At 40.7% G+C, this 27,261-nt stretch overlaps 1 protein-coding gene across 3 annotated transcripts in view; it reads left to right on the plus strand.

Moving 5' to 3' along the window:
- Window positions 1-27,261, plus strand: part of LOC126324835 (UDP-sugar transporter UST74c-like) — a 122,699-nt gene that overhangs the window by 45,185 nt on the left and 50,253 nt on the right. For 2 of the 3 annotated variants that reach the window (XM_049995123.1, XM_049995121.1), the window contains exon 2: window positions 26,757-26,814. The gene's annotated coding sequence lies outside the window, so the exon portion shown is untranslated. Of the gene's footprint in view, window positions 1-6,811; window positions 6,974-26,756; window positions 26,815-27,261 lie in introns of those variants that run through there. The other variant, XM_049995122.1, reaches the window with a different exon arrangement.

Here is a 27,261-nt window from a genome sequence, read left to right on the forward strand (position 1 = left end):
GAACAACCGCCTGTGGCCATAATAACGGAGTTCATACGCCTGGGCATTGAGTCAAACAGAGCTTGGATGGCGTGTACAGGTACAGCTGCCCATGCAGCTTCAACACGATACCACGGTTCATCAAGAGTAGTGACTGGCGTATTGTGAAGAGCCAGTTGCTCGGCACCCACTGACCAGGACGTTTTCAATTGGTGAGAGATCTGGAGAATGTGCTGGCCAGGGCAGCAGTCGCACAATTTCTGTATCTAGAAAGGCCCGTACAGGGACTGCAACATGCGGTCGTGCATTATCCTGCTGAAATGTATGGTTTCGCAGGGCTCAAATGAAGAGTAGAGCGACGGGTCGTATCACTTCTGAAATGTAACGTCCACTGTTCAAAAGGGCCGTCAATGCGAACAAGAGGTGACCGAGAAGTGTAACCAATGGCACCCCATACCATCACGCCGGGTGATACGCCAGTATGGCGATGACGAATACACGCTTCCAATGTGAGTTCACCGCGAGGTCGCCAAACACGGATGCAACCATCATGACGCTGTAAACAGAACCTGGATTCATGCAAAAAAATGACGTTTTGCCATTCGTGCACCCAGATTCGACGTTGATTACACCATAGCTGGCGCTAGTGTCTGTGATGGAGCGTCAAGGGTAACCGCAGCCATGGTCTCCGAGCTGATAGTCCATGCTGCTGCAAACGTCGTTGAACTGTTCGTGCAGATGGTTGTTGTCTTGCAAACGTCTCCATCTGTTGACTCAGGGATCGAGACGTGGCTACACGATCCGTTACAGCCATGTGGATAAGGTGCCTGTCATCTCGACTGTTAGTGACACGAGGCCGTTGGGATCCAGCACGACGTTCCGTATTACCCTCCTGAACCCACCGATTCCATATTCTGCTAACAGTCACTGGATCTCGACCAACGCGAGCAGCAATGTCACGATACGATTAACCGCAGACGCGGTAGGCTACAATCCGAACTTTATGAAAGTCGGAAACGTGATGGTACGCATTTCTCCTCCTTACACGAGGCATCACAACAACGTTTCACCAGGCAACGACGGTCAACTGCTGGTTGTGTATATGAAATCGGCTGGAAACTTTTCTCATGTCAGCACGTTGCAGGTGTCGCCACCGGCGCCAACCTTGTGTGAATGCTCTGAAAAGCTAATCATTTGCATATCACAGCATCTACTTCCTGTCGGTTAAATTTTGCGTCTGTAGCACATCATCTTCGTGGTGTAGCAATTTTAATGGCCAGTTGTGTACATTTTTTTTCATTATTTACAGGCTTTGTTCTTAAAAAGTACAGTTTTCTAATTTTCGTGGTTGGTTGAGGTGGCGCATCTGTTAAAAAAGAAAAGAAGGGACCGTCCTTTGCGTCTGGAGTAGGATAATGCTTCATCCGTCCTGATTAGATTGAGTATTTTTTCAGACATTTTTATCTCGGTCGCTTCTCTTCAAACGCTGTCCCAGAAATCATTTGTTCGTTTAGTAATAAATCTTTCGTCGAATGCATTTCGGTGTCTGTTTTCCATATTATATTCTGCTACCTCTGTTTGTAAGCGGGAATTCGTGTAGTATATCGGGCAGTTCTGTAGTGCGCCCAGTCTGTCCAACTTGAAACTGTCCACACCCTCGCGGTATTTTGTATGTTCCTGGCGTTCTTAGGCTTACATCATCTTTCACCGGTCTCATAAGTTGTCGAATTTTTTATTCTGTTGTGAAGTCTGAATCGATTCCAGGACTCCTTAAAGGTTGGCTATCTTTCCTGATATTGAGCCATAGAACGGTAAAAACGAAAGCTTCTATGTGTTCACCTCAGTGGGCTTCCGTTTACGAGTCTTTGGTGAAATGGCTTTCTAAATTTGATGGTGGTTGTAGCCGTTTTCTATTGACATTTTCTGTAAGTGGCTCATTGCTTTCGGCAGGTTTTTAGCGGCTGAAATTGCTTTCGCTCAATGCCTTGAGGTCCTCAAAACAGGACGTGATGGGTGATAGTTGCTGGTAGCGTGCAGATACCGGTCCTTCTGGGTGGGTTGTCGGTAAGCACTGTGGCTGAGGCACCGTCCGACAGCATTTCACATCCATGAGACCGTACAACGAATATGTCGTCGACATAATGGTAAATGCAAGTAGGGTTTGCAGGAGCCATGTCCAGCACGATGGTCTCAAAGTATTTCGTTAACGGGACATCAAATAAATGGCAATACGGGGTGTACATTAATAAAACTGACAAACTGCGAGAATGGCTTCCTGACTGGAAGTGGAGGAAAAAAAGGCCATATGAGCGTGTGTCAGGAAATGCATCGTTGCCACGGTAGATGGCACTGGCGAATGGAAGTCCCTCTTACTGTGTGCCGTTTGTTCCTTGTGGTGCAGACTGTGTGATTGACGCAGCGTACTTAAGCAGCAGAATGGTCTGGTATTCATGTCGGGAACAAGTCGATTGGTATAATTGCGTAGGCTTCCGCGGCCAGAGTCAGTCGACATAAAAGTTTTCTGGGTATACTGCCGCGTCATAATGTAAAAATTACTGCTGCTGGAGAAAAACCAACGTTTCGGCCACGATTGCAGCGGCCTTCTTCTGAGTCAGCAGTAGTTTTTTCATTATGACTCGGTACTGTACCCAGAAAACTTTTATATCAAGTCGATTGGTGTTTGTGTACGGCCAAGCAGATCGAAGCAATCGAGAAACAGCACGGCTGTACCAAAAGAAATACCGTCACAGACACCAACCACATAACACAACATTTCAAACCCATTTTGGGCGTTTGTATGTTTATGGGTCCTTTCAGACAGAAGGGCGTGTTGGGAAACGGCGGACTGCGCATACACTAGAATTGGAGGACTACGTTCTACAGGATATTGAGGCGAACCTTAGTACAAGCTCCAGGCAAGTGGTCCGCCAACATGGTACAAGCCAAAGTACAATTGCGTGTATCCCCCATGACAGTTGCTACTATCCCTATCACGTGCAACGGGTACGAAGATTATCAGCAGTGGATTCCGCGCTACGGGAAAGATTTTGTCGATGGTTTTTGTACCAGACTATCACAATTATGGCATTACTGTTATCGGTCGTCTTTATAGACGAAGCAATCTTTACCAGAACGGACATCATCAGTCTGCATAATCATCATCTTTGGGTTACAGACACGGCACGTGGTCCGAGGAACTTTCATTCGTAAGCGCCATCTACCGTGGCAACGATGCATTTCCGGACACATGTTCATAGGACCTTTTTCCCTCCATTTTCAGTCAAGAATGCGTCCCTGCAGTTTGTCGGTTTTATTAATGTTCACCATGTATAAGGGCAACAACCACACCAGTCTCCACTTGACAGTGGCCAAGGACCACTTGACTCGTGAAGAAGGACCGGAGGAAATAGGACTAGAGGAAATAGAGAATATCCAGAGAACAGCGACGCGTTTCGTTACTGGTTCATTTAGTAAGCCCGAAAGCCTCACGGAGATGCTCGACCAATTTCAGCGACAGGCGCCGCTAGAGATGCGATCTGCATCACGGCGGGCTTTGGCGTTAAAGCTCCGAGAGCGTGCGTTCCTAGAAGAATCAATCAGTATGCTGTCTCCTCCTGCGTATATATCACGGAAAGACCACGAAGGTAAAAATTAGAGATACGAGCTCACGCGGAGGCTTGCCGACAGTCGTTCTTCCCGCGAGCCATTCACGACAAGAACAGGAAAAGGGGAAAGTGACACTGCTACTCAAAGTTCCCCGAGTCGCACTCAGTAAGATGGCCTGCGGAGTGTAGATGAAGATGTAAAGGTTTTGATAAGTAGCGTAACACGAGCTTTGCGTTCGCTCCATATTTGTATTAAGCGCCTTAAGGGAACTACGAAAAACCTAATTCAAGGTAGCGAGGCGACTATGTGATTCCTGTCGAGTGCGCTACCTCGCTTGGTTACGGAGTCGTAGAAAAAGCAGATGGTAGGATGAGATTGATTGCAAGAATCGTAGTAAAATGCAGCTCATCCACGTGAGAAGTGGCGTGCGGAAAAAAAACACTACTTTCAGCTGGTTCTTGAGTACTGGTCTTCAAAGGCTTTCCCGGCGTAATAATTGATAATATTCTTCTCGGAACTTCTCATAACTATGATCCGGCTGCATACCCGAGAAGAATATTACTGGTCTTCAGTCTGCGACTTTTACCAGGTAGGGTCAACGTGAAAGCTAGAGAATATCTGTTTCGCATGTCTTCGTTTAGTAAGGTTGGGGACGTTTCGAAGATGCTTATCAAATTTCGTTGGCAGTCGCAGTAAGACGTTCTCTGTGTCTACGGACAGTTTACCCTTAAAATTCCGAGATCATACGTTCCAAGAATGACCAGACAAAGCTCTACTCCTTCCTACATACATCATACTTTTTTTTGGGTAGCGGGTATAGATCCTGCGGAAGGCTACAGTTTTTCTGTGAACTTCATTCGCAGATCGGTTTGGAAATCTTATATTTTCACTACCAATAAAGGGAAGGTTGTTAGTCTAAAACAAAAAGGTAAAAAATTACTCGTATAAGGTTTTTTCCCATTTTCAACAACATTTCGTTTTTTTTATAAAATAAGGATATGATTTTCATACTACGCCAAATATTAAAAATGGTTGAACATCATGATACTTTTTAAATTGTGCACTCAGCACAGTATATTGTGGATACGCGTGGGAATATTTGAATATTTTAACTGTGATGAGTGTAAAGCTTTAACTGTATCATTATGTGCCGCTGGTACAACTTATTTGCGGCTTGGCGTGATCAGGCAGTCAAATCCTTTGTCAATGATTAGTGAAAATCACCTCAGCTGTAATATTACACATTTATTTTGTTACGACCTGTTTCGTCCGTTAAACATCTTCAGGTTGGGTAGTTTCCTATACGTTGCACGCCTTGCCTGCTCGCCAGGCGGTCGTCAGAATATATGTAATCATTTCTTTTGGACTTGGTCTTTAACATAAACGTACGACAACCAGACCATTTGTGCCATGACTTTAGCACAACTCGACAACCCGAAGATGTCCAACGAATATAACCGCTCGTAAATGTGGAGTAATACAGGTGAGATGATGTTCGTTGTAACATTGGTGTCAATTGCGGTGCTTAACATGATCAATGATACCCTTATTTTACAAAATAAGGAAAATGGCGTTGAAAAACTTGAAAATCTCATATGTGTTTCTTTTTACCTTTTTGTTATTGGCTTAACAACCTCTTCCTTCTCCGTATAGCAACGATAGTGGAAACATTGTTGTTGTTGTTGTTGTGGTCTTTAGTCCTGAGACTGGTCTGATGCAGCTCTCCATGCTACTCTATCCTGTTTAAGCTTCATCATCTCCCAGTACTTACTGCAACATACATCCTTCTGAATCTGCTTAGTGTATTCATCTTTTGGTATCCCTCTACGATTTTTACCCTCCACGCTGCCCTCCAATGCTAAATCTGTGATCCCTTATGCCTGAGAACATATCCTACCAACAGGTCCCTTCTTCTTGTCAAGTTGTGCCCCAAACTCCTCCCCAATTCTATTCAATACCTCCTCATTAGTTAGGTGATCTACCCATCTAATCTTCAGCATTCTTCTGTAGCACCACATTTCGAAAGCTTCTATTCTGTTCTTGTCTAAACTATTTATCGTCCATGTTTCACTTCGATATATGGCTACACTCCATACAAATACTCTCAGAAACGACTTCCTGACACTTAAATCTGTAACCGAGCGAGGTGGCGCAGTGGTTAGCACACTGGACTCGCATTCGGAAGGACGACGGTTCAGTCCCGTCTCCGGCCATCCTGATTTAGGTTTTCCGTGATTTCCCTAAATCGCTTCAGGCAAATGCCGGGATGGTTCCTTTGAAAGGGCACGGTCGATTTCCTTCCCAATCCTTCCCTAACCCGAGCTTGCGCTCCGTCTCTAATGACCTCGTTGTCGACGGGACGTTAAACACTAACCACCACCACTTAAATCTGTACTCGATGTTAACAAATTTCTCTTCTTCAGAAACGCTTTCCTTGCCATTGCCAGTCTACATTTTATATCCTCTCTACTTCGACCATCATCAGTTATTTTGCTTCCCAAATAGCAAAACTCCTTGACTACTTTAAGTGTCTCATTTCCTAATCTAATTCCCTCAGCATCACCGGACTTAATTCGACTGCATTCTATTATCCTCGTTTTGCTTTTGTTGATGTTCATCTTATATCCTCCTTTCAAGACACTGTCCATTCCGTTCAACTGATCTTCCAGGTCCTTTGCTGTGTCTGGCAGAATTACGATGTTATCTGCGAACCTCAAAGTTTTTATTTCTTCTCCATGGATTTTAATAGCTACTCCAAATTTTTCTTTTGTTTCCTTTACTGCTTCTCAATAGACATAGGTTTCGTAAACTGGTCTACAGATGACATTGGAAGGAAAATTACAGCAGTTGGGTGAATCTCCTTCCTCTGCAAAATGGAGTATACAGGTGCAGATCCAATCCAATAATCCGCCACGTGGAAACACGTCAAGATCTCGCGAAATGACAATGACGAGAAAATCAGAAAAATTAGAGCTCGTGGAGTATAGATTAAGACGTAGCGAATTTGGTTGCAGTGGCTTTTACTGTTGTACAGTTACGGTTGGGAGTGACTGCTTTAGTAATTTCGGAAACGTTTGGTGAGGGTGCAAAACGTAGACAGCAGATGGCGCTACGTGGTAACAGGAAGAGCGGAAGCGCTGGGACTCGATAAGCTGCTGGTTGGCGAGCGTGATGGTGCTGACGTAGCGTGTGCGGCTGCAGAGTGTAGGCCGTGGCTGCGAGTGGAGCAGTGTGTGCCAGCGGGAGGTGGCGACGTGAGCTGGCCCGGCACGCGATGAGGCGGCGCGTCGTCCGTGAGCCGCGAGCGTGAGTACACTGCCACGACACGTGTGTGTGTCCGTCCGTGCTGTCCGCTGGGCTACCGGTGCTGGGCCGTTCGCTGTTGCAGGTACTGTAGTCAGAGTTCTCCGCGACACTGCCTCCGCCGCAGACGACTGTAAATAACATAACTGACTCTTACTGATTATCCAATAGAAGTGAGAAAGTTCAAATGTTTAAAATGAAAATAAATATATTACACACACACACACACACACACACACACACACACACTTGTAGCGCCTTTGAACGGTGCCCGGTATCATGCATTCACTTTCCTGCAGCTCCAAGGATTCTTTAACATTTTTTCATGCTGAAAAATTCTGGGAATTTCCTGAAATTTTCGGGCATAGATGGTTGAAATATGTCAAGGACATAAAACAGCAGACGGCACGGTCTACATAATCCACCGCAGCTCCAAGGATTCTTTAACATTTTTTCATGCTGAAAAATTCTGGGAATTTCCTGAAATTTTCGGGCATAGATGGTTGAAATATGTCAAGGACATAAAACAGCAGACGGCACGGTCTACATAATCCACCAAAAACCATCCTGGTAATCTGGAGATTCTTAGTTCAACGTTGTACATTAACTTCTCAATCGGCATTACATTGGCTCTACATGATATTGTAGGCGCGTCAAATATTTCTCTAATCGATTATGTTTCTACTTTTACACAAAAAATTTCGCAATACATTTGAACAATTTTTCCCAATTTTTTCTCATTTTTTGTTGAAAAACACTTGTTTTCCTACCGTTCTCCTTTCCCTAAAAGTCAAGAATTTAGAACGTAATTAAAAGAGAGCCGTCTTGAATTAAATATCACATAAATCTGCAAAGACTATGCGCAAAATAGCGAGGCCTTGAAGAGACGAGCTTTCTGACATTACGTTTACCTAGCTAACAGTAGCTGCTCAAGAAAGATTTTCCCTTAAATTACTGACTTTTGGCGCGAATACGTACAAAGAAGGGAGAGTGACAGATTCCCTTTAAAGGCTAGGAATTGTAAGTGTCGAGGAAGAGGAGATAAAGGCAGTTTCGCCTAATACCTGAAGAGAGCAAAATTATTAAATTTTCTGAGTACCCTGTTTGCTTTCAAGCAATTACTTGTTTCTTCTTCTTCTCCTCCTCCTCCACTAAATTTTCTGAGTACCCTGTTTGCTTTCAAGCAATTGCTTGTTTCTCCTCCTCCTCCTCCCCCCCCCTCCCCCCTTCTTTTTCTTCTTCTGCGAAACAAGGCGTCGTACTGCTAAATTTAATACCTTCCCAATTTGTTCATTTGCCTCTCTTAGCTAGGCTATGAAAATTCGGACGAAAATCCAGTATGTAATTTATAGGGAATCTTCTCTCCTGTTGGTCCAACGCCTCCAAAACGGGACGAAGTGTTATGGACGGTAGTTAGCTTTAACTGTTGCTATTTGTGCTTACCATGTTTCAGAACTCTCTAAATGAAAACATTCTAAGACACTGCCATTGTATGGCCGAGCGGTTCTAGGCTATATAGCCTGGAACCGAGCGACCGCTGCGGTCGCAGGTTCGAATCCTGCCTCGGGCATGGATGTGTGTGACGTCCTTAGGTTAGTTAGGTTTAAGTAGTTCTAAGTTCTAGGGGACTGATGACCTCAGAAGTTAAGTCTCATTGTGCTCAGAGCCATTTTTGAACTGCCATTGTAGAGTTAAAGTACTTTAATTTTGTGAGTCCAAACACCCAACAACTTCCGCAATGGTGAAAAAGTAGAGGTTAGACGGAGCGTTGACGTGACCGTAAGTGTATATAGAACACACTAATTAAATGTTTAAATGAAGACAGTTGCCATTGACAGATCAAAGTGTTCGGTATTATGTTATTTCACATTTTATAGTAATTGACTGGGAATTTTCGGTGAAGAGAAATATGTAAGGGTTAACTCGAAGTGCTATAGGTCCTTTGTTCTTAATCTGTATGAAAAATCTAGAACACAGTCTGAGCAGACCTCTCCGATTCTTTGCAACTGATGCTTTACTATCTAGTAGCATCACCAAAAGATCAAAACGCAAAACTTGTTGGAAAATGATTCAAGAGACGTATGTGTCGTGCGAAAAGTGGGTAACCGTCACAGTTACTATTTACTTAAATTGGAACCATAACATATAAAACGGCTTGCGGAGGCGAACCAAAGACAAGGTGATTTCGTCAGAACTCGTAGACGCAACAAATTTACCATAGAATGCCTTCACTACGCTTCCGTGCCCTCTTTTGGAGCATTGCTGCGCGGTTTTGGATTCTTGAGGCCCTCAGACGTTCAATAATGTCAAACCGCCAGTATATTGACCATCAGTGCGCGCGTATAATCAGTGGTGAAAATACTGATGAGTAGCGTTAAGGGCCCTCAAAATATTCGTAGTATCGTTAATACGTACAGAGTGTGTGAGGTATAATATTGACGGTTCGACAATATTCTCCATTCAGATATTGACAGAGCTTCATGTCCCAGCCTCGCGGCGTTAGCGTGCATTTAGTTTTTATTTCGCCTTTTGTGTGTGTCATACCCCATTTTAAATGTTTAGTACTCTTTTAACATATACAATTCTAATATGTCTATGTGGGGTTAATCATTCTATATGCTATTTTATGCTGGTTAACGGAGGATTCTCTAAAACACTGGTTGCTTTATTAATTTAAAAAACTATAGTATAGATTAGTGAATTACGTAGCAGTTAGGAAAAACGCTTCCACTTCGGAAAATGTCATACATTCGTCTACGTGTGCGGGATTACTCTGCTATTCACATTAAAGTAGCTCTCAGAGGATTGAATGAACCACCTTCAAGCTGTCTGTTTACCGTTCCACTTTCGAACGGCACGCGGGAAAAAGGGCACTTAAATTTTTCTGTGCGAGCCCTGATTTCTCTTATTTTATTGTGATGATCATTTCTCCCCATGTAGGTGGATGCCAACAATGTTTTCGCAATCTGGGGAGAAAACTGGTGATTGAAATTTCATGAGAAGATCCCATCGCAACGAAAAACGCCTTTGTTTTAATGATTGCCACTCCAATTCACGTATCATGTCTGTGACACTATCTCCCCTATTTCGCGATAATACGAAACGAGCTGCCCTTATATATACTTTTTCGATGTCATCCGTCAGTCCCACCTGATGCGGATCCCACACCGCACAGCAATACTCCAGAATAAGGCGGACAAGCGTGCTGTAAGCAGTCCCTTTAGTAGACCTGTTGCACCTTTTAAGTGTTCTGCCAATGAATCAGTCTTTGGTTTGCTCTACCCACAATTTTATCTATGTGATCGTTCCAATTTAAGTTATTTGTAATTGTAATCCCTAAGTATTTAGTTGAATTAACAGCGTTCAGATTTGTGTGACTTATCGCGTAATAGAAATTTAGCCGATTTCTTGTAGTAATCATGTGAATAACTTGACACTTTTCCTTACTCAGGGTCAATTGCCACTTTTCGCACCGTATAGATATGTAATCTAAATCATTTTGCAAGTCGTTTTGTTCATTTGATAACTTTACAAGACGGTAAATGACAGCATCATCTGCAAACAATCTAAGACGGCTACTCAGATTGTCTCCTACGTCGTTAATATAGATCAGGAACAATGGAGGGCCTATAACACTTCCCTGGGGAACGCCGGATATTACTTCTGTTTTACTGGATGACTTTCCGTCTAACTACGAACTGTGACCTTTCTGACGGGAAATAACAAAGCCAGTCGCACGACTGAACCAAACTCCGTAGGCACGCAGTTTGGTTAGAAGACGCTTGTGATGAACGATGTCGAAAGCCTTCTGGAAATCTAAAAATATGGAATCAATTTGACATCCCCTGTCGATAGCACTCATTACTTGATGAGTGTAAAGAGCTAGTTGTTTCACAAGAACGATATTTTCTGAAACCGTGCTAACTGTATCAATAAATCGTTCGAGGTACTTCATAATGTTCGAATACAGTATATGTTCCAAACCCTATTGCAAATAGACGTTAATTATATAGGCCTGTAATTCAGCGGATTACTACTACTTCCCTTTTTGGGTATTGGTGTGATTTGAGCAATTTTCCAGTCTTTACGTACGGATCTTTCTGTGAGCGAGTGGTTGTATATAATTGCTAAATATTTTATCAGCATACTCTGAGTCTTGGATATTTGGATTCTTTTAAATTTGGCGTGGTTTATGGTGTGGGTTCCTGTTATGTCCTAGTTCATGAACCACGGGCAACGTATGAGTTGCCAAGTAAGTGGTCCCGACAGTCGGGATACCAGTTACTTTGGAATAAGGCTGGGCATCTCGGGTCTGAGTCGTGGTCACCTTTGTGCTCATACGGCAAAGACTACCAAATCCACCGGTTAGTCCCTCAACCGTTAGAGGTGAAACCCAATGGGACCTGGGGCAAGTAAGGCTAGCAACCTGCTTCCCTGGTGCTTTAAATATGATGCTGGCAACAGAGCAAAATGCCTCGGACCTTTGGAGGTGACAGAGTCCCGCCTCTGACAAACCAGGTACTCCTAAGATACGACTTGGCAAACAAATGGTAATGAGATGGTGGGCTGTTAATATCAATGGGGGCTACTCTGGGAAGAAGGTAGAGCTGGCAGAGGCTGCAAGTAAGATGGGGCTGGACGTTTTAGCTGTTAGTGACATTCGGGTAAGGGGTGAGAAAGAAGAGGAAGTGGGAGAAGACAAGGTATACCTGTCAGGAGTCAAAGCAGGAATAGCAGAATGGGGTGTAGGGCTTTACATCAGGAAAGAAATGGAACCCAGCGTAGTTGCAATAAGGCATATAAACGAACGACTGATGTGGATAGATTTGACAGTGTCTAGCAAGAGAATTAGGATTGTCAGTATATTCGCATTGTGAAGGGACAGATAAAGATAAGATGGATAGTTCTTATGATGCACTCAGTGATGTACTTGTTAGAGTAAAGGACAAGGGCAGTGTTCTGCTCATGGGTGATTTTAATGCCAAGATTGGAAATCGAACAGAAGGGTATGAAAAGGTTATGGGTAAATTTGGAGAGGATATGGAGGCCAACAGGAACGGGAAACAACTCTTGGATTTCTGTGCCAGTATGGGCTTAGTAATCACAAACTCCTTTTTTAAACATAAGAACATTCACCGGTATACTTGAGAAGGCAGGGGAACCAGATCTGTCATTGACTATATAACAACAGATCAGGGATTCAGGAAGGATGTGAGGGACACACGTGTATTCAGGGGATTCTTTGGTGACACTGATCATTATTCAATCTGCAGTGAAATTGGAATTGTGAGGCCGAAAGTGCAGGAGGTCAGGGCCATATGTAGGATAAGAGTGGAGAAAATTGAGGATAAGGAAATCAGGCACAAGTACATAACAGTGATCTCAGAAAGGTACCAGTTAGTTGAATGTAGTCAATTAGTCATTGGAAAAGGAATGGACAAGGTACAGGGACACAGTACTAGAAATGGCTAAAGATTGTCTTGGAACAGTAGTGTGTAAAGGTAGGATGAAGCAAACAGCTTGGTGGAATGACACAGTCAAGGCAGTCTGTAAAAGGAAAAAGGCGTATCAAAAATGGCTACATACTAGAACTCAGGTAGACGGAGAAAGTTATGTTGAAGAAAGGAACAAAGTCAAACAGATAATTGCAGCATCCAAGAAGAAATCTTGGGAAGACTCTGGAGTGTAATTAGCAGTCTTCGAAAGGGAGGTAAGAAGGAAATAAGTATTTTGGACAGGTCAGGAAAACTGCTGGTGAATCCTGTGGATGCCTTGGGCAGATAGAGGAAATGTTTTGAAGAGTTGCTCAATGTAGGTGAAAATACGATCAGTAATGTTTCAGATTTCCATGTACAATGGGATAGGAATGATGATGGAAATAAGATCACATTTTAGGAAGTGGAGAAAATGGTCAATAGATTGCAGTGCAATAAAGCAGCTGGGGTGGATGAAATTAAGTCGGAACTCGTCAAATACAGTGGAATGTCAGGTCTTAAATGGCTACACAGGATAATTGAAATGGCCTGGGAGTCGGGACAGGTTCCATCAGACTGGACAAAAGCAGTAATCACACCGATCTTTAAACATGGAAACAGAAAAGATTGTAACAACTACAGAGGTCTCTTAAATCAGTGTTGTGGGTAAAATCTTCTCAGGTATTATTGAAAGGAAAGTGCGAGTATTAGTTGAGGACCAATTGGATGAAAATCAGTGTGGGTTTAGGCCTCTTAGAGGTTGTCAGGACCAGATCTTTAGCTTACGGCAAATAATGAAGTGTTATGAGTGGAACAGGGAATTGTATCTATGCTTTATAGATCTAGAAAAGGCATATGACCTGGATCCTGGGAGGAAGTTATTGTCTGTTCTACGAAATTATGGAATAGGAGGCAAACTGTTGCAAGCAATTAAAGGTCTTTACATGGATAGTCAGGCAGCAGTTAGAGTTGACGGAAATTGAGTTCATGGTCCAGAGTAGTTTCAGGGGTAAGACAAGGCTGCAACCTGTCTCCACTGTGTTTCATATTATTTATGGATCATATGTTGAAAACAATAGACTGGCTGGGTGAGATTAAGATATGTGAACACAAAACAAGCAGTCTTGCATATGCGGATGGCTTAGTTGTGATGGCAGATTCGATTGAAAATTTGCATAGTAATATTTCAGAGCTAGATCAGAAATGTAAGGACTATGGTATGAAGATTAGCATTTCCAAAACGAAAATAATGTCAGTGAGAAAGAGATATAAACGGATTGAGTGCCAAATAGGAGGAACAAAGTTAGAACAGGATGACGGTTTCAAGTACTCAGGATGCATATTCTCACAGGATGGCAACATAGTAAAAGAACTGGAAGCGAGGTGTAGCAAAGCTAATGCAGTGAGCGCTCAGCTACGATCTACTCTCTTCTGCAAGAAGGAAGTCAGTACCAAGACTAAGTTATCTGTGCACCGTTCAATCTTTCGACCAACTTTGTTGTATGGGAGCGAAAGCTGGGTGGATTCAGGTTACCTTATCAATAAGGTTGAGGTTACGGATATGAAAGTAGCTAGGATGATTGCAGGTACTATTAGATGGGAACAATGGCAGGAGGGTGTCCACAATAAGGAAATCAAAGAAAAACTTGGAATGAACTCTATAAATGTAGCAGTCAGGACGAACAGGCTTAGATGGTGGGATCATGTTACACGCATGGGAGAAGCAAGGTTACCCAAGAGACTCATGGGTTCAGCAGTAGAGGGTAGGAGGAGTCGGGGCAGACCAAGAAGAAGGTACCTGGATTCGGTTAAGAATGATTTTGAAGTAATAGGCTTAACATCAGAAGAGGCACCAATGTTAGCTCTGAAAAAGGGGATCATGGAGGAATTTTATGAGGGGGACTATGCTGTAGACTGATCGCTGAAAGGCATAATCAGTCTTGGATGATGATGATGATGATTTAAATTTGGCATGCTTTTTTCGTTGCTTGTGCAACAACGATCTGACCCGTTTTGTGTACCATGGGGCATCAGTACCATCACTTATTTGCAAGGACTAATGAGAGATGTTTGAAATGATGTCTATTTCACATAATTATCACATGTCGCAAATGTTTAACATTAATTGCCTCAACATAGCGTTTCCAGGCATATAGAATTGCTTCACAGGTTCTCATAGAGTTTTACTAAATGCTTACTGATATTACAGAACACATTAGAATTGCCCGCCTGTTGCCGGAAAACTGTTACTCTTATCTCCTGTAGTCTGCGGTTGCCTTTCTTATTAACGTACTTTGCTGCTCTGTTTCATGTCGTGTCAGTATTGACTTGTCGTACGATGCAGGACTCATCGGGAAATCATTTGGATCCGTGGTCGGATGTGTCAATAAATTAAGTGACCAGTTGCACCGTCTTTTCAAACATTCTCGGACCTATTTCCTGTTTCGTTTTCTGTTGCTTGCAAACTATAGCTAATACAATTGCAGCACGGTTCCTCTTGGGTGTTCGCTGTCTTAACCTTATAAAAATGCGTTATCTGTTGTCAATATTATTGATAGCGCGAGCTCGCTTCAATGTATCGAAGATTTGACAAAATAGTCTTGTCAATAAATATTGAACCTTTAGCAGATAGGTTTGACGGAGGACATCGGAAAAGTTCAAAGTGCAGCTCGTTTTGTATCATGGCAAAAAAGGGGGTCACGAATATTATAGGAGAGTTGGGAGTGGCAGTCGTAAAAACAACTTTCTCGTCAGAGGTCAAAAAGATTTGACTCTAAACTACATAGGAGACCAGTGACCATCGTCATACAATAAAGCGCGAATGGAAGGATCTAAATGTTCTTTTTTTTTCCACGTGGTCCTAGGGAATGGAATGGTGGAAAAAGTGATTCTGTGAACCGTCTGGCAATATCTTACGTGTGGATTGTAGAGTAATTTTGTAAACGTGAAATGCAACACGTCTTACGTAGCGAAGATATGTTTCATACGACTGTACACCTAAATAGTAGTAATGCATAAGGGGGTAAAGGAAACTAATATTTTGGTATGTAGTAAATACTTGCAGCTTTTTGATTTTACCAAGATAGTGAAAGATTATAACGGAACTGAAGGGTCCAAAATGTTTTCGCGTGTTAAATGATGCATGTATGAAAATAAAAAAGCACTATGTTCGATCTTGTCAAGTTTTTATAGAGTACAATATTTTTGCTACTAAAATTCTCCCTTTAGGTACGTGCTGTACATTGAGCCTGTATACAGTACCATGTATTTTCTGCATTTATTTTTACAGTTCTGGTTTAGAGTCCAATTTTCGGCAAATTAAGTATAAGTCGTTTTTATTCATTTCGCCATTCGAATGCCCATCAAAACAGTTGCGCGTATTTGTCACGAAGTTCTGCGTTCTTGACGCGATGGGAAAGATACAGATCAACGCGATCTTTTGAGCAAGGAACGATCTCCAAAATGTCTATCATCGACCTATATATACATTACATAGACGACAACGTTTCATCCAGTGATATTGTCGGATATTGTAAGAATGTAAAAACTTATCCAAATGCTTCATTAAATGTCGGCTCAGTTTTAAGGTCCGCGTATTCTTTAGGCTCTAAAGAACCTGGTACTTCGGAAATTCTCTTTACCTCAGTCAAAAGCCCGCTTTTCGAAAAAAATTTTTAGTCATCTGATACACCAAATTCTACATAGAAAGGAATGTGTGTAATCCTTCTAATAAATTGATGGAGAGTGTTTGCCATTTATTTAGATTGAGAATAAATATTTTCGGAGCAGTTGGTTTCGATAGTAAAATTTCAAGTTTTGTGTAGTGCTTCGGTGAGTCGTTAAAAAAAATAAAACCGATGCAAAAATATAAGTAAAACAGTAATTTAACATCGGGGTGTTCCCGACGATAATGAACAATAATTGCAACTTGTCTTGGGAAAACTCACTTTTGTTCGTCTTATATTATACTGTTAATACTGTTATACTGTTTTAAACTTTTTCTAATGACAAGTAAGGGTAGTTTTTACATCCACCTGAACTGCATCCTACTAGTATAGTATTCTCTCCCTAGAGATTTTCCCCTCTGAATTATCACTAAACAATGAAGTTTGTCAGCTGCAGTAAAATAATCCAGTTTCGTCGACGTTGAGACTTGCTCGTCATATTGTACAAATAGTGAAGGCAATGTGGGCTACAAGCAATCGGAATTCATACTCGGAAACATTTACAGCACTGTGCCGTTTTCGTCATGTAACGTCACAACAAACCTGGATATGTAGAAATGTCGGTAGGCTTTTGTTCTGCAAGTTGATCAACTCTTTTCCAACGAGGTAGTGTCTGATGTCGGCGCGTTCTAACACCTATCTTGTTTGAACCAAATAAAATTAGTTTTTAGTCTTCCTCGAACATTTTCTGTCTAGACCATACTGCATCGAATATGGCCATAACTTAACCATAATTTTTGTCACCGGAAATGTTAAGCCACAAATTATTTACAGATTTACGTTTTCGACCTCCGTTTATCATAAACTGTTAAGCAGCTTCTTTTTAAGCGAAACACGGTTTCTTTACGTCCCGGTATCTCTGCCATGTCTCCTGAAAACAAATTTACCGTACATGCATCTGGAAAAACCACGAAAAGATTTTGACACAAAATTCACAGGTTGACACCCATTACTGAATCAAGAAACTGTTGGAGATGGTGTTACGTAAAGACAAGCGTTAACAAAACAGCAGTAGTAACCGTTTACTTCAGCCTCGCGAAAGAAATTGAGCCAATAAATTTTGTGAAGAAGTCGACACAGCAGAAGGAATGTGTATTATATATTTCAGCCTAAGTTTATACAAATAGCATCATTACTTGTTAGGACTTCTTAGTAAATCACATGCTAATTAACAATGAATCGCTCTATGTATTTGGGGAAAAGTAACTTACAAATCGTTTAAATGGTCAGTATGTGGCTATATTGTTCGGTGATAGTGTACTATAGTTGTAAAACTGACTTCTGCATCATGGCGAGAAGTTGGCTACTTTCCACGGAACATGCAACCAATAATACCATACGTCATAAGTGAATAAAAATAAGCAAAGTAGACTACTTTTCATGTTGAGTTGTCATTTATTTCAGGTACTTGTCCAACGTTAAAAAAAAGCAGAATTTGCTGCAGAACATGGTCTTTCCAAGAGAGCTTACAGTTTATTTGAACAGCTAGGAATTTGAACTTTTCAGTATCACTAATCATATGCCGTTCTATCTAATCAGAATGTCTGTTTTGTTGAAGTGTGTGTAAAAAGGTAAAAAACTGCGTCTTACTGTAATTTAGCATCAGTTTATTTTCTGTAAGCCATGAAATTGTCTTAAATTGCATTTTTTGATACTTAGCCAACATTGTACACGGCATCCTTCACCACCAAGCTAGTGTTGTCAGCAAACAAATATTTTAGACCCACCTGTAATACTAGAAGGCATATCATTTTTATAAATAAGAAACAGTAGCGAACCCAGCACAGACCTCTGCCCCGCCCCCTCTTCCTATTGGAACTTCATGTCTTAGCCATTTCAATACCTTGGAGAATGACCTGCTGTCTGCTCTTAAAGTAAGAGGTGAACCAGTTGTGAGCACTATCTAAAACTACTTACAATTGGCTTCTGTTGTTATCAGTAACAAGGATGCCAATTTCTCTGCAAGAAATATGTATCTGAGATTATGTGCAGTTGAGGGGGGGTAAGGGTTACTCTAAAAATATATCTGTGTAAGAGTTAATTCTTAATCTTTCTTGAGGCGAGAAATAAGTTCTGTTAAGTGTGGAATTCATGTTCCATTTTCACTTTCGGATTTGTCAGGTACTGACGACCCATTTCAGTACAGTGTTTCTAATGGCCATAAACTAGTTTTTTCAGCAGAATTTAAAAGCAGAATCTCAAGCTTTGCTGCTGTCTGAAAGTCATATCGATGGAAAGAGGATGATTCGGTGATGTAAGAAGACACAAAACCTGGACTGACAGCCAGTGTATAGCCCTTTAGTATGATTTGCGAAGTCTACCTCACAACTACTAACAGAGTGCGTGTTTACCTATACCGTTCGTCCAAAAAGCTGCGTGACTGATTCTGTTCCTGGCGCATACGCGACGTCAGCGTAGTAACTATAGTGGCAGTTTGTACTAACGACTGTCAACCACAGATATGCTTCTCAGTAGGCTGTGTTAAAGTGGTGGACTTGCTACTCTAGTGTCAGCGTTGTCACAAATGACAATGTAGCAAAATCTCTAAAGTGTTAGACATTCTCCAGAATGTTTTAAAGAAGAGAAAAATGAAATCGACGTCCGTGACTTGACTGAAATGCAAAGCGCGGACGATTCTTTTCTGGCGAAAATCCCCAGGAATGGTGAGACTTAGCCTTATCAGTACGTACCTACCACAAAAAAACAGTGCGCAAATTGGACTGGAGGGTCAACACTTTGACTACGTAACGGACATTCAAGCCAGTGTGAAGGGCGAGATGCACATTCCGAAGAACTACTTTCTGACAGTTTCGCATGGTTGTAAGAGCGTTCTGTTTTATATTCAAGTGGGTACAGGTGATGCAGAACACCTGAAGCGTTAAAACCACCATCTTTGTAACGTTTATTGATATTTTTTTAATATTAATCCAGACTCGAAACTTCTTCGACTGACGGTTACAAATGGCGAAGTCTTAAATAGTCGTCAGTTGTAAAGTTTCTGGAGGTTGTGTAAAAGTCTAGGTGGTCGCATTGTAGTTTTGTGAAGGTGCCTGAGGTCTCTGTGAAAGTAAAGCTATTTCTGGTAATTCATCCTTCACAATAGGTAATTGCGCCGAAAAAATAATTATGTATCAGTTACGCTCCATATTGAGAAACTGTATGTAGATTATTGTTCCTGGCTGGAAAAACATTAATCAGATGCGAAGTTTTAATTGGTAACAATCCTCTTCAGATCAGGACAAGTTAAATATTGCGTGGTGCTACGGCACTGTTGAACTGCAGAGCCTCTATTTAGCCATATGCAGTCACATTTTTCGTAACTTACTGCTTTATTTATACATAATATACAGTGAGAAGCCAAAGAAACTGGTGCACCTTCTTAATATCGTGTAGGGGCACCGCGAGCACGCGGAAGTGCCGCAACACGACGTGGCATGGACTCTACTAATGTCTGAAGTAGTGCTGGAGGGAACTGATACCTTGAATCCTGCAGGGCTGTCCATGAATCTGTAAGAGTAAGAGGGGGTGGAGATCTCTTCTGAACAGCACGTTGCAAGGCGTCCCAGATATGCTCAGTAATGTTCATGTCTGGGGAGTTCAGTGATCAGCGAAGTGTTTAAACTCAGAAGAGTATTTCTGGAGAAACTCTGTAGCACTTTTGGAGTGTGAAATACCGCATTGCTCTACTGGAATTGCCAAGTCCGTCGGAATGCACGGAGGACATAAATTGGATGCAGGTGATCAGACAGGATGCTTACGTATGTTACCCGTCAGTCGTACACAGACGTATCAAGAGTCCCATACAACTCCAATTGCACACGTCCCACACCATTAGAGCCCCCAGCAGCTTGAACAGTCACATGCTGACAAGCAGGGTCCATGGATTCATTAGGTTGCCTCCATAGCCATAAACGTCCATCTGCTCGGTGACATTTGAAACGAGGTTCGTCCGACGAGGCAACATGTTTCCAGCTATCAGTGGTCCAATATTGGTGTTGACGGTCCCAAGCGAGGTGTACAGCTTCGTGCCATGCAGTCATAAACGATACAAGAGTAGGCCTTCGGCTCTGAAAGCCCATACCGATGATGTCGTTGAATGGGTCGCATAATGACACCTGTTGAGGGGCCAGCATTGAAATCTGCAACAATTTGCGGGAGGGTTGCACTTCCGTAACGTTGAACGGTTCTCTCCAGTCATTGTTGATCCCGTTCTCGCAGGATCTTTTGCCGGTCGCAGCGATTTGATGTTTTACTGGATTACTGATATTCATAGCACACTGGTCAAATGGTCGCACGGGAAAATCCCCACTTCATCGCTACCTCGGATATGCTGTGTCCCTACTTCGGAGATGCTGTCCCACGCACGTGCGCCAACTATGACACCACGTTCAAACTCACTTAAATTTTAATGACCTGCCATTGTAGCAGCAGTAACCGACTTAACTGCGGCAGACACTTGTTTTACATAGGCGGTGCCGACCGCAGCGCCATATTCTGCCCGTTCACATGTATCTGTATTTGAAAACGCATGCCTATACCAGTTCTTTGGCGTTTCAGTAAATAAAGGGAACGTTTAATAAAATTTCATTTCACTAATTTAAGCACAAACACATGATATACACTTTGGCTTTAGAAATATTTCATCAATATAACAACAATCAGTTAGAACCCTGAACTACCAGCCAAAGTTGCCTTTTGGTTAGCTCCATTCAGATAGCAAAACAATAATCGTTTAGACGAGCAAATAGTTAAATGCTATCCAGTCGTTTGTTCCCCTTCCGCATTAGAACCCACGGAGGAGGCTACATGGTAACGAGTGACATCTGGGTTCTATCGCAAGTCGCTCTGAGACCGTTCTGCTTTTCAGCGTTAATGTGTTTTTCAAACCGTTATCCGCATTCATCTAGCAACTGATGTTCCTGGTAAGTATTTCCACCTCAGTTAGGTCTTCTACATATTCACGAAGAGTACAAAATGTGCAACCGCACTGAAGTGATAAATTTGTAGAGCACACACACACACACACACACACACACACACACACACACACACAGAATTTTCGCTTGGTGTTGCCGAACCTCAGGAAGCTACCAAGAAAAGTCAAAACATGGATATATCTTATGGTGGGCGATTTTCTTTGTTTGTGTAGCTGCCTTCCAATAAAAGTAAAAAGGAAGTATAAATATGAAAGTAAAAAGCAATAGTGAATTACTGATCGCCCCCTCAAAAATTAAGGTCAAACTCGTATATAATAAAACAAAACAAAAATTACACTAACAAAATAACGCTATAACAAAAGAATGTCAAGACGAAATTAAAATAAATACGGCAGTTGACGAGAATTTCGTAAAGAAATTAATAATTCAGCACAGGAAACACTGGGTCAACCAAAAATAAGGTGGAATGAACTAAGTGAAACCATAACAGTGGGGGAAAAGGAAATTCTCAAGGAAAATTTACTACAATCAATTTGAAAAGGAAAGGAAGGAAACAGCAAGAACAATTAGAACGAAAAGAGATTTTGAAAAAAGAAACTTGCAGAAGTTGAACTTTCCAAATAATTAACTCCTGCGATTTATCGGACGTTTAAGGGCAGGTAATAACGGAAGGATCCCAAACTCTGTGTGCGTCATTAGTAAAAATGGTGTCGTTGGATTAAGCAACATTGAAAATTGCTTGAAAATGCTGTGATTAACTTCTTAATTATTCAGAAACAATACATAGCTGGAATCCACTCTCATGAATATCTGGGCGACGACTTACTCAGGTGAATATGTTGTCTTAAAAAGGGCACAACATGTTCTGAGCAAATATTTAATCTGAATTCGTTTGCCACAGTTTACCGATTTCAAAAGATATTGTAGTAATGAACGTTAATTTAAAAAAAGTAATTTGATTCTTTGACTAATTAATCTGAGAATATGGTTTAAAGGCTAAATTAGCAAATCTAATGTGTGAAACTCTTGGGCACAGTATCTCAAATAAAATTTATGGGAGAAACATATCAGCTTTTTGAGATACACGTGTACAGCAAGATGATGGCCTATCGATTCTTTTAACTTGTTTTAGAAAAAAATAGTATTAGGAATGAAAAACTGAGTGATTGAGATTTCACCAATAAGATTGTGAAGAGAAGACAAATATTATAATAAATTTCACATTTTTTTAGATTACTACGCCATACTGTCTGAAAATGTGACCTCTGCTGTCATACATTCATATTTCGGAACAAATAGCCACTAGGGTTAGCTTAAGAATTTCTGCTGTAACCAGATTTTTTTCAGAAACATTAGCCCTTTGAGTGCCAATAATACAAAAATATAATTTAAAAAATTTTCACATAATCGTGATCGTGGTAAGCAACGAATACAAGAAGAAATTGATAAAAAGTAAACATTCGATTTATTCTGCTGCTTTCACTTTGGAACCACTGGCACACAGTTATCAACCAACAATCATTTCGACTTACTGAAGGCAAATTCACATTTTCCCACATCTCGAAACTTCAATGACCTCATAATGCCTAAAACGAATTATAGTCCTAACTAACAATGAAAAATGGGCCTGAAATTTAATTAATTTTGTATCCCAACTACATAACGGCCCATTGGTTTCATTTCGATAATACTTGGAAAAAAATAGTAAAATTCAACTTTGTTACAATAGCTATGATATATTAAGTGTTGATCAACATACATTTCTAAAAGTTTCGTGCATCGTACCTTTCCTCATTTCCGCCCAGTACGAGATGGAGATCTTGGTTTTGACTAGTCTTCTCAAATTGCATATAACTTTTCCACCTTTAGGGTAAGACTCTTGGCTTGAACCATGAATGCAAGGACTTAGAATTCAACAGCTGTAGTGGACAGATTCCTTAATGTCACTGTTACACTAGTGTCATCTGTAAATATGATTTTGACTGCAGTGTCTGAGCCGTATGTATCCTTTGTATAAATAAGAAACAGAAGGGGCCTAACCCACTACCCTGGGGTATACCTATTTCGACTTTCCTTGCTCCAGGACCTGTAATCATATTTTGCAAATATGATACCACCTGTTTTCTATTCCTTTTATTTCCATGCATCCAACTTACCGAAAAGGATTTCATGACTGAACGTGTCGAAAGCTTTAGACACACCTAAATTAACTCCTACAAAGCATTCTTGTTATCCAAACTACTGTTTCGTCAGTGTAATCGTTTCAGGGCTTCAGTACTTCAACCTGTTCAAAAGCCATGCTAATTAATATTCAGTAGGCAGCGGCCGTCAAAGTATTTATAGATTCGCTGTTTTAGTAATTTCTCAGTTTAGAGAATGCCAAGAAGAGTGAAATGGGTCGTTAACCTTAAATTTTTTGCCCATTTTTACATTTGAAGAGAGGTACCACTTAAGATATTTTTAATCTTGCGAAGAACGCACCCTTAGTGAACGATAAATTAACAAAGTTAGCCAAGAGTTTTGCAATATGTGAAGCTGTGTAAATTTTAAGTGACACTGGAAAATCTATACCAGCTGACATTTTGCTTTTGAGGCATTTAATCACCTTTTACTACTTCATGCTCGTTTGTTGGAACTAACCTTATGCTGTATGCCAGTATGCGAAACTTTAAGTTTATCCCGATTTTTGAAATTTAAACCAAGTGTGATTTTTCACAGTAATAATTATGAAATTTCAGGTCTTTCCTTCCAGTATTTGTATCATCTGCACTTGTAAGAGTAATTTCCTGTTCGTTTCACTCTTACAGTATTCCACACAAATTTTGATTTCCCCGGTATTATTATTATGTTATGTCTGAGAACCTTTGCCTTTGCAATTATCTGCACATGCATCTGGCGGCAGAATATATTAGGGTGAAATTTAAAGTGTTGGCGACTTTCCAATGCCGGCACAATTGATTTGCTATTGTTAATCTTTTCAGCCGAGCTAGTACTGTCATTTTTTCTTTCAAGACATTCGACCTCATCTTTATAGTAGTTGCCTTCGTATTGTTTCGTATTCGTTGTTTGCCCAGACGCAGACAACTAGGGAAGTTGTCGAAAGGTTGTGAAAAGAAAATGACATTGACTTGGCTGTAACCCAGCACTTGGAAATTAAGTTGTGCTATTGCCTCAGGGGCACAGTGAAGGTTAGCTCTGAAGCTATGCAGTCACGTACGGTGCTGCCTGGGCATCTGAAGAGTCACCGAGTCTTGTAAATTTTTGCTGTCGCAGTTGTCTTACCGGTTCCTGTTTAGACATACTCATAGGGGCCCCTTTTGCTTATCTGTCGATGTCCAATACTTGCTGACTCCATAAACGTGCGTACAACTGCTCGAACAATTTTTCCGAAACGTGCAGAGAACATCATTCTCGAGGTGTCCATGACCTAATGATTTTCTCGTGCTTTCACAACACTCACTTCTTGAGCGTGTTTCCAATTGCTGTCGACCACTACGTCTACATAAGGAACTGAACAATACCGTTTCAGAAAATGTGATCAAAAACTTTATTCAAAAGGAGGGAGGGGGGGGGGGGGAGAGATGGGAGTGGATACTAAATGCACGTTGTCGTCGTGTGTTAAGATTCTAATCAGTGTGGCGCATTAAATAGGTCTGAAAAATGGCATCTTAACGAAACGCTAAGATGTTTCGATTTGTACTTCGCTGAATAGATTAATATTTTAAGAAACTGCATGGCGCTATTTTTAATTTTGACGCCATTAAAATTCCCTTGCTGCCTACCGGATGTAACAATGTAGTCGATACATTCCTGTTGAATATTGAAGCTTCAAAATTTCGTGGTTTGTTCCACAATTTAGGACGACGACTATAATAGAGTATTGTTCCTAACATTCAACCGTCCGTACTGTACCGTTATTGGAATGAAAAATGGAACGTTTTTGTATTCTGAGCTGCCTTGTAATACGGAGTTTGGCAGACGTCTTCCTAGTGTTAAAACCTTATATTCCCATTATGAAACTTCACTAGAATGTTTTAGCGCGTTAAAAATCACATAAACCAAATACGACTACTAAATAAATGAAAGAGATTCCAAAATTAACTGGTTAAACAATGTTATTTACAGGTAAATACATTACAATTAAATAGTAGTAATGTTTTCAGTGTACGTCATAGGTGTCAGTAATAACACTTGTTCAGATTATTTTAGTAGTAGTAGTAAAATATGTAAACAATCTGTGCCTTGGTACGTATGCCCCACTAGAATATATTTAAATACCTTCGATTAAGCTTGAGAGCTGCTGCTGTTGGATTTGTGCAGATGCTGATTTTTCACTTGATTTCCGAATTTCTGCTTAAGTGAGTGTTGGGTTGTGTTGGGGGAGGAGACAAAACTGCGAGGTCATCGGTCTCGTCGGATTAGGGAAGGGTGGGGAAGGAAGTCAGCCGCGCCCTTTCAAAGGAACCACCCCAGCATTTGCCTGAAGAGATTTAGGGAAATCGCGGAAAACCTAAATCAGGATGGCCGGACGCGAGATTGAACCGTCGTCCTTCCGACTGAGAGTCCAGCGTGCTAACCACTGCGCCACCTCGATAGGTCTGTTTAAGTGATCACTGTCATATAAAAATAAAGAATTGCTTACATCTTCCACACTCTACAGCTGACCTTTCCTTTATACTAAAAAGGAAAGAATAAATGTACAACTACAGAAAATTAAAAAAAACTTCTAGATGACGTTGATTCATATACCAAATATGATACGTAAATTAGGTTCTAGACCCTGGAGCTTGTTAGCCTAATACGTGGATAGAACAAAGAGTAGGGTTTAATGAGTCGTCTGGTCATTAGATAGAGGTAATTAGATGTTCAGATGGGCAAGGACGAGGATGAAAATTCGTCTCCTTTCTGATAGAACGATCATGGTGTTTTAGTTTTAGACCTAAATTAGGGTGGCCAGAAAAGGTGTTCTCACTACTCCCAAACGTTAGTCCAGTGTGCTAAAAACTGCAGCATATTAGATGCAAAAGTGAGATGAGGAAGCCAAAGGAAACACTGATAACAAGAATTGGACAAAGTTATTAATGCAGAAACGAGAGCCATGGATGGCATAGCATGCAGAACTAGATGGAAATTTAAAGTATGTAACGAAAGCAATAAACAAAATTAGAAGTCTAAGAAGTTAATGAGGTAATAGTGGAGAAAAAGTCGAAGGTAAGGGCAGAAACTGAAGAGCAAAATGTAAATAAGGCGGTGGAGGGCAGAAATCTGGCGAAAAATTGTAGCTGAGCCAATTAATGTCTAGACAAAAAATTAAAGTAAGAGCTGTTCCTGGTAATGGGATATATGTTTTATGTATCTGTGTACACTTCTTTGCATTTATTTTCTAGAGTTCGACATATACATCACTTTAAGAGAATAACGTTAATATATTTTTAACCTTGAATGATGTAAATTGCTTTACCTAATGAGTATTTATTTAGTTTGACAACGTTTGTGATTTTTTGCCATAGCTACTGTTTATTGAAATTTTTTTACATATCTATTAATAAACGTTATTTTTACTGTGTAAATAAACTATAATTCTGCTGCAGAATTTCTTCCAAAAGTCTCAGATGAAAATATTTGCAAACAATTCTTTTATGGAAGGAAGTTAAGTTTTATTTTATTGAGTGAAAACAAAATTACTATCTGTGAACTGTTTACATTGAGTGCAATTCTAAATTTGTTCGCAGATGAATATGGGCAGAGAGATTGGAATAATAAGATAGTTCTGACTTCATTTCAGCCAAGGTAAGCTAAATTTGCAGTGAAGGAATTTTATCTTCCTTAATAGTTTAGTTACACATCAGGAAATACATTTGACACTTACCAGTTCACAATTTATCATCTCTCGTCAGTTGTTAATATTTGGAAATTTAATATTGAATAATTGTGCAAACTGTTAATGTTCATATTATTATATTATTATTATTATTATTATTATTATTATTATTATTATTATTATTATTATTATTATTATTATAGCCTAGCTTGATGGAGTATTCTGTTCTTTCATAAAATTTGCTACCAAAAACTGTTTTTCAGGAATGTTTGGGCAATACTAAAATAACTAAAGAGGAAGCTAACAAAAGCATCACATAAAGATTGTTAATGTTTCCAGTCTCGTGATTTAAAAGATAACCTGCTCTAGTTTATCTTGTTGCCCTAAGGAATCCTGTTGTGCATTTGTATAGTCAA

Source organism: Schistocerca gregaria, chromosome 2, assembly GCF_023897955.1.
Source record: "Schistocerca gregaria isolate iqSchGreg1 chromosome 2, iqSchGreg1.2, whole genome shotgun sequence".
Lineage (NCBI taxonomy): Eukaryota > Metazoa > Arthropoda > Insecta > Orthoptera > Acrididae > Schistocerca > Schistocerca gregaria.